The sequence below is a fragment of the Giraffa tippelskirchi genome, chromosome 2 (assembly GCF_054371585.1).
Source record: "Giraffa tippelskirchi isolate mGirTip1 chromosome 2, T2T-mGirTip1v1.2.pri, whole genome shotgun sequence".
In the NCBI taxonomy this organism is placed as follows: Eukaryota; Metazoa; Chordata; class Mammalia; order Artiodactyla; family Giraffidae; genus Giraffa; species Giraffa tippelskirchi.
In genome coordinates, this window is record NC_137276.1 from 52,999,527 (window position 1) to 53,005,007 (window position 5,481).

At 43.3% G+C, this 5,481-nt stretch overlaps 1 long non-coding RNA gene across 1 annotated transcript; it reads right to left on the reverse strand.

Moving 5' to 3' along the window:
• Positions 1-331: 331 nt before the first annotated feature.
• LOC145538478 (uncharacterized) lies at positions 332-5,126 on the reverse strand. The gene is made up of 2 exons (XR_014076887.1): positions 3,375-5,126; positions 332-2,389 (listed from the first exon to the last, which is right to left on the reverse strand). It is a non-coding gene; the product is annotated as an uncharacterized LOC145538478 (long non-coding RNA).
• Between the last annotated feature and the right edge of the window lie 355 nt (positions 5,127-5,481).

A 5,481-nucleotide genomic window follows, 5' to 3' on the forward strand; every position in this document is an offset into this window, starting at 1 on the left:
CCAGGGGATGGAGCTCTAAAGGAGAGCTCCCAGAACTCTTCAGGAGGGCCAGGCTGCCTTTAATGGCCTGTGCAAGAGTGAGGAAAGCAATGTTATTTTAGATGCTGGGAGCAGAATTCCACTCAGGGAGAGAATTGTGCTTGTTTAAAAACAAGGTTTAATGGGCCTCTTAGAACATGCTTGGAGGCCCTGTGGGCATTGTAGGAATGGGTTTGGGGTGCAACAAGGAGAGTGAACTGAGGAATAGAGGAATTTCAGGAAGAGCAAGTGGAAGAGATGAATAGGAAACCAGGCAAGGGGAGATGCAGGGCAAGGAAGAACCAGGAGAGAAGGTGAGGGGGCAGGGAGCAGGGGATCTGTGTTGAGCAGACTTGGCTGTCAGGCAGACAGTGTAGGGTGGGGCAGAGGCTTCAAGGCTGCTGAGAAGACAAAAAGATGAGCTGTCTGTCACTTGGGTTTAGGCTGTTAGCTGTGCCGTGCTGTCATGCCTCTTCAGGAAAAGTGGTTGCACAACCAAGCCGCCTGCACAAATGGTGTCTGTGAGAAATGAAGGGACAGGGGCTGAGTTCCGAGTCAAGGTCAGCCCAAGGCAGAAATAAGAGACACGGTATCAAATAGAGTACAAATTGGGTGACATAAACACAAAAGGCTCCAAGAAGTCACAAAAGTGTGGAGGGAGTATTAAACTGCAGAACTTTTGAGCCAATTTTATTTACATATTAACAGAGAGACACTGGCTGTCATTGGCCTTCACATATATGTTACATGTCACACATGATCTTGGCAGGCATGAGGTCTTTTTTGAACACAGCATGAAGTTAGTGCATCTTCAGGAGAAATATGGAGAAGGAAATGGCAACCCACTCCAGTATTCTTGCCCGGAGAATCCCAGGGACGGAGGAGCCTGGTGGGCTGCCGTCTATGGGGTTGCACAGAGTCAGACACGACTAAAGTGACTTAGCAGCAGCAGCAGCAGCAGCAGCAGCAGGAGAAATGAGGGTAGATTTTAAGACTATTTTAAACTGGGGATCCTTAACTGTATATTAATTTTCATAGCCATTTCTCTTGCTCAGTGATATGAGGGCATCTTGACCTTTCAAGTTTATCTACAGCCTCTTATTCACTGAGCCCGTGAAATAGATGGTACCAGAGCTTACACTGCCAGACTGGATGTCTCCACAGAAGAGAATGCAAAGAATGTTCTAAAACTCAGTGCCTCAGAAATGACTGCATGTTTTTTGATTCAGGCATCACTGAACAAAAGGGAGGATTTTCTGGAAGGAAATTGCAGTTACCCTAAGAACCCAAGGCAAGGCATGGAGCCAGGTCAGGTCTGAGAGGGAACAAGCACAGAACTGGAAAGATGAGGATCAAGGCCACGGCCTGCTCTCAAGAGGCCATGTGGTCTCTTGATTCTGTTTCTTCCAGCTTCATTTTGTCTTTCTTTCCTCCACCCCAGCATGCATGGGGTCCCCAGCCTTGCTCAAGATAACCTTGGGATGGGCTCTTCAATCAAATGTTCCCCCCAGACTGTCACCACCCCACTCAGTTCAGATTCCTGGGAGCCTGAATCTCACTAGTTTGTCCCTGGGGCTCAGCTGCTGGGTGGGGAATCTCTTTCCCTTCCACTCATCAGTACCTGGGAGTGGAGGCAGGTACCCCGCCATGGAGGTGGATTCTCAAATACGAAATGAACTAGTTTCATTGAAGTCAGATTAATAGGAAAATACCCTTCTGCCTGTTGGGCAGAATGACTGAAGTTTAGAATATCTGCTCCACAAGGAGAGGACACTGGCTTTCAGAGCACCACATCTGTGTGGCCTCATGCCAGACTCTCTTCTCTTATCTTACTTTCTGCTTTTATTGTTGTTGTCACTCAGTCATGTCTGACTCTTTGTGACCCCACGGACTGCAGCACACCAGGCTTTCCTGTCCATCACTATTTCCCGTAGTTTAGTCAAACTCTTGTTCATTGAGTTGGTGATGTCATCCAAACATCTCATCCTCTGTCACCCCCTTCTCTGCCTTCAATCTTTCCCAGCATCAGGGTCTTTTCCAATGAGTCAGCTCTTCACATCAGGTGGCCAAAGTATTGGAGCTTCAGCTTCAGCATCAGTCCTTCCATGAATATTCAGGGTTGATTTCCTTTAGGATTAACTGGTTTGATCTCCTTGTAGTCTAAGGGAGTTTCTCTTAGAAATTCCCTTTGGGTAAGACATATGGTGGTCTCCATTTTATAATTAGTGACTCAACTGGAGCCTCGTAACCACTTTAGGGTGAGAATTACAGTTTAACATGAAGGTTTAGGATACCCAGGTTTGATCCTTGGGTCAGGAAGATCCCTTGGAGAAGAGTATGACTACCTACTCTAGTATTCTTGGCTAGAGAACTCCATAAACAGAGGAGCCTGGTGGGCTACTGTTCATGGAGTCACAGAGAGTTGGACACAACTGAGGAACTAACACTCACTTTATTTTTTTCACTTTAACGCCTTTCTTCATGAATAAGAGCAAGCTGACAGGGCCACTCTGTCTCAAAAGCTCATTCCTTGGCACCCCAGGCCCTCCTAACCCTGGCTCTTCAGGTCTCTAAAATGTGCTGGAGGAGTTAGGTGGCTTTGCCAAAGTAGCTGGTCCTGTATCTGGTTAATGCTCTTGCTGTTGCAGCAGCAGCACTTAAAAGAGCCAGGGGCCACAGATGGCCTGTGAAGACCATCCTGTGAAGACTGCTTGGTGAAGGAAGGGCTTTGAGAGAAAGAAATGGATCAACCAGCAGGGGTGCTTTTGTTTACATGGATACGTAGGGGGGTCCTGTCTGCAGGTAACTGTCAAAGGCTCTCTGTGTACAGAGACCCCTTTGCAGGGAATCCCTTTCACACATGTATACATGCACACACACACACACAACATGCATGGAGACTATATCACACACACACACACACACACATACACATGTGTCAGGTACACTGAATCTATAGTGTATCAGACCAGGGATTTAAGTTGTAATCCCAAATTTACCTCTTGCTATTTCTGTGATCCTGAACAAATCTTTCTTTCTCCCTGATGTTTATTTTCTGCATCAATAAAGTGAAAATAATTATAGGCTTTCAGTGGTGATGTGAAAATAAACTAAAATAATATGTGTAAAAAACTAAGTACCCCCTACATATTTAGACATGTATAAATTTAACAAAACATAAACTGTCATTCAACTATATGTACCTAAACCCACATGCATATATGCTCACTCATATGCATGAATACATGTATTTCTGTACACATACATTTTTTATATATATGAGCTCATGAAAAAAGTGAAAGTGTTAGTGGCTTAGTCATGTCCGACTCTTTGTGACCCCTTGCACTGTAGCCCACCAGGCTCCTCTGTCTCTGGGATTTCCCAGGCAAGAATGCTGGAATAGGTTGCCATTTCCTTCTCCAGGGGATCTTTCAGAAATGGGCTGAACCCGAGTCCCCTGCATTGAAGCACTGAAGATAGATTATTTACCATCTGAGCCACCACCATAAATACCAACATACACAATGATTTTATTCAGATCCATGGACAGTATTAACTTTTATAACTGTTCATATACACATATATGTATATATCAATATATGTAAACATGCCCCCTTCATGGATCACAGCCTTGTCATGGCAAAGCGGCTTGTGTAAATCAATGAAGCTATGAGCTATGCTTTGCAAGGCCACCCAAAATGAATGAATCATAGTGAAGAGTTCTGACAAAACATGGTCCACTGGAGGAGGAAATGACACTCCATTCCAGGATTCTTGCTTCAAGAACCCCATGAATTGTATGAAAAGGCAAAAAGATAGGACACCAAAAGATGAGCCTCCACCACTTCAGGTTGGAAGATGTCCATTATGCTACTGGGAAGAGTGGAAGGCAATTACTAATAACTCCAGAAAGAATGAAGTGGCTGGGCCAAAATGGAAACAGTGCTCAGTTATGGATGTGTCTGGTGGTAAAAGTAAGATCCAATGCTGTAAAGAACAAAATTTCATAGGAACCTGGAATGTTAGGTCCATGAATCAAGGTAAGTTGGACATGGTCAAGCAGGAGAGGGCAAGAGTGAACATCAATGTTAAAAATCAGTAAAATAAAATGGATGTAAATAGGTTAATTTAATTCAGATGACCATTATATCTACTACTGTGGGCAAGAATCCCTTAGAAGAAATGAAGTACCCCTCATAGTCAACAGAAGAGTCCAAAATGCAGTACTTGGGTGCAGCCTCAAAAACGACAGAATGATCTTGGTTCATTTCCAAGGCAAACCTTTCAACATCACAGTAATATAAGTCTGTGTCCCAACCATTGATGCCAAAGAATCTGAAATTGACTGGTTCCATGAAGACCTACAAGGCCTTTTAGAACTAACACCAAAAAAAGATGTCCTTTTCATCATAGGGGATTGGACTGCCAAAGTAGGAAGTCAGGAGATATGCAGAATAACAGGCAGAGTGGGTTTTGGAGCACAACGTGAAGCAGGGCAAAGGCTAATAGAGTTTTGACAATGTAACATGCTGGTCATAGCATACACTCTTTTCTAACAACCTGAGAGACGGCTCTCCACATGGACATCACCGGATGACCAATACTGAAGTCAGATTATGTTACTTGTAGCCAAATATGGTGAATCCCTGTACAGTAAGCAAAAGCAAGATCTGGAGCTGACTGTGGCTCATATTATGAGCTTCTTATTGCAAAATTCAGACTTAAATTGACAAAAGTAGGGAAAACCACTATGCCATTCAGATATCACCTAAATCAAATTCCTTATGATTATATTGTGGAGATAATGAATAGATTCAAGGAATTAGATCTGGTAGACAAGAGTGTCTGAAGAACTGTGTAGGGAGGTTTGTAACATTGTATATAAGGCAGTGACCAAAACTATCCCAAAGGAAAAGAAGTGCAAGAATGCACAGTGATTGTTGGAGGAGGCTTTAGAAATAGCTGAGGAAAGATGGGAAGTGAAAGTTAAGGGAGAAATGGAAAGATATACCCAAGTGAATGCAGAGTTCCAGAGAGTGGCAAGGAGAGATAAGAAGGCCTTATATGAACAATGCAAAAAAAAAAAAAAAAGAGGAAAACAATAAAATGGGAAAGACTAGAGATCTCTTCAATAAAATTGGAGACATCAAAGGAATATTTCATGCAAGAATGGGCATGATAAACAATAGAAATGGTAAGGACCTAACAGAAGCAGAAAGAGATTAAGAAGAGATGGCAAGAATACACAGAAGAACTAAACAAAAAAGATCTTAATGACCCAGATAACCACAATAGTGTGATCACTCACCTAGAGTCAGACATCCTGGAATGTGAACTCAAGTGGGCCTTCGGAAGCATTACTATGAACAAAGCTAGTAGAAGTGATGGAATTCCAGCTGAGCTATTTCAAACCCTAAAAGATGATGCTGTGCAAGTGCTGCACTCAATATGCCAGCAAATTTG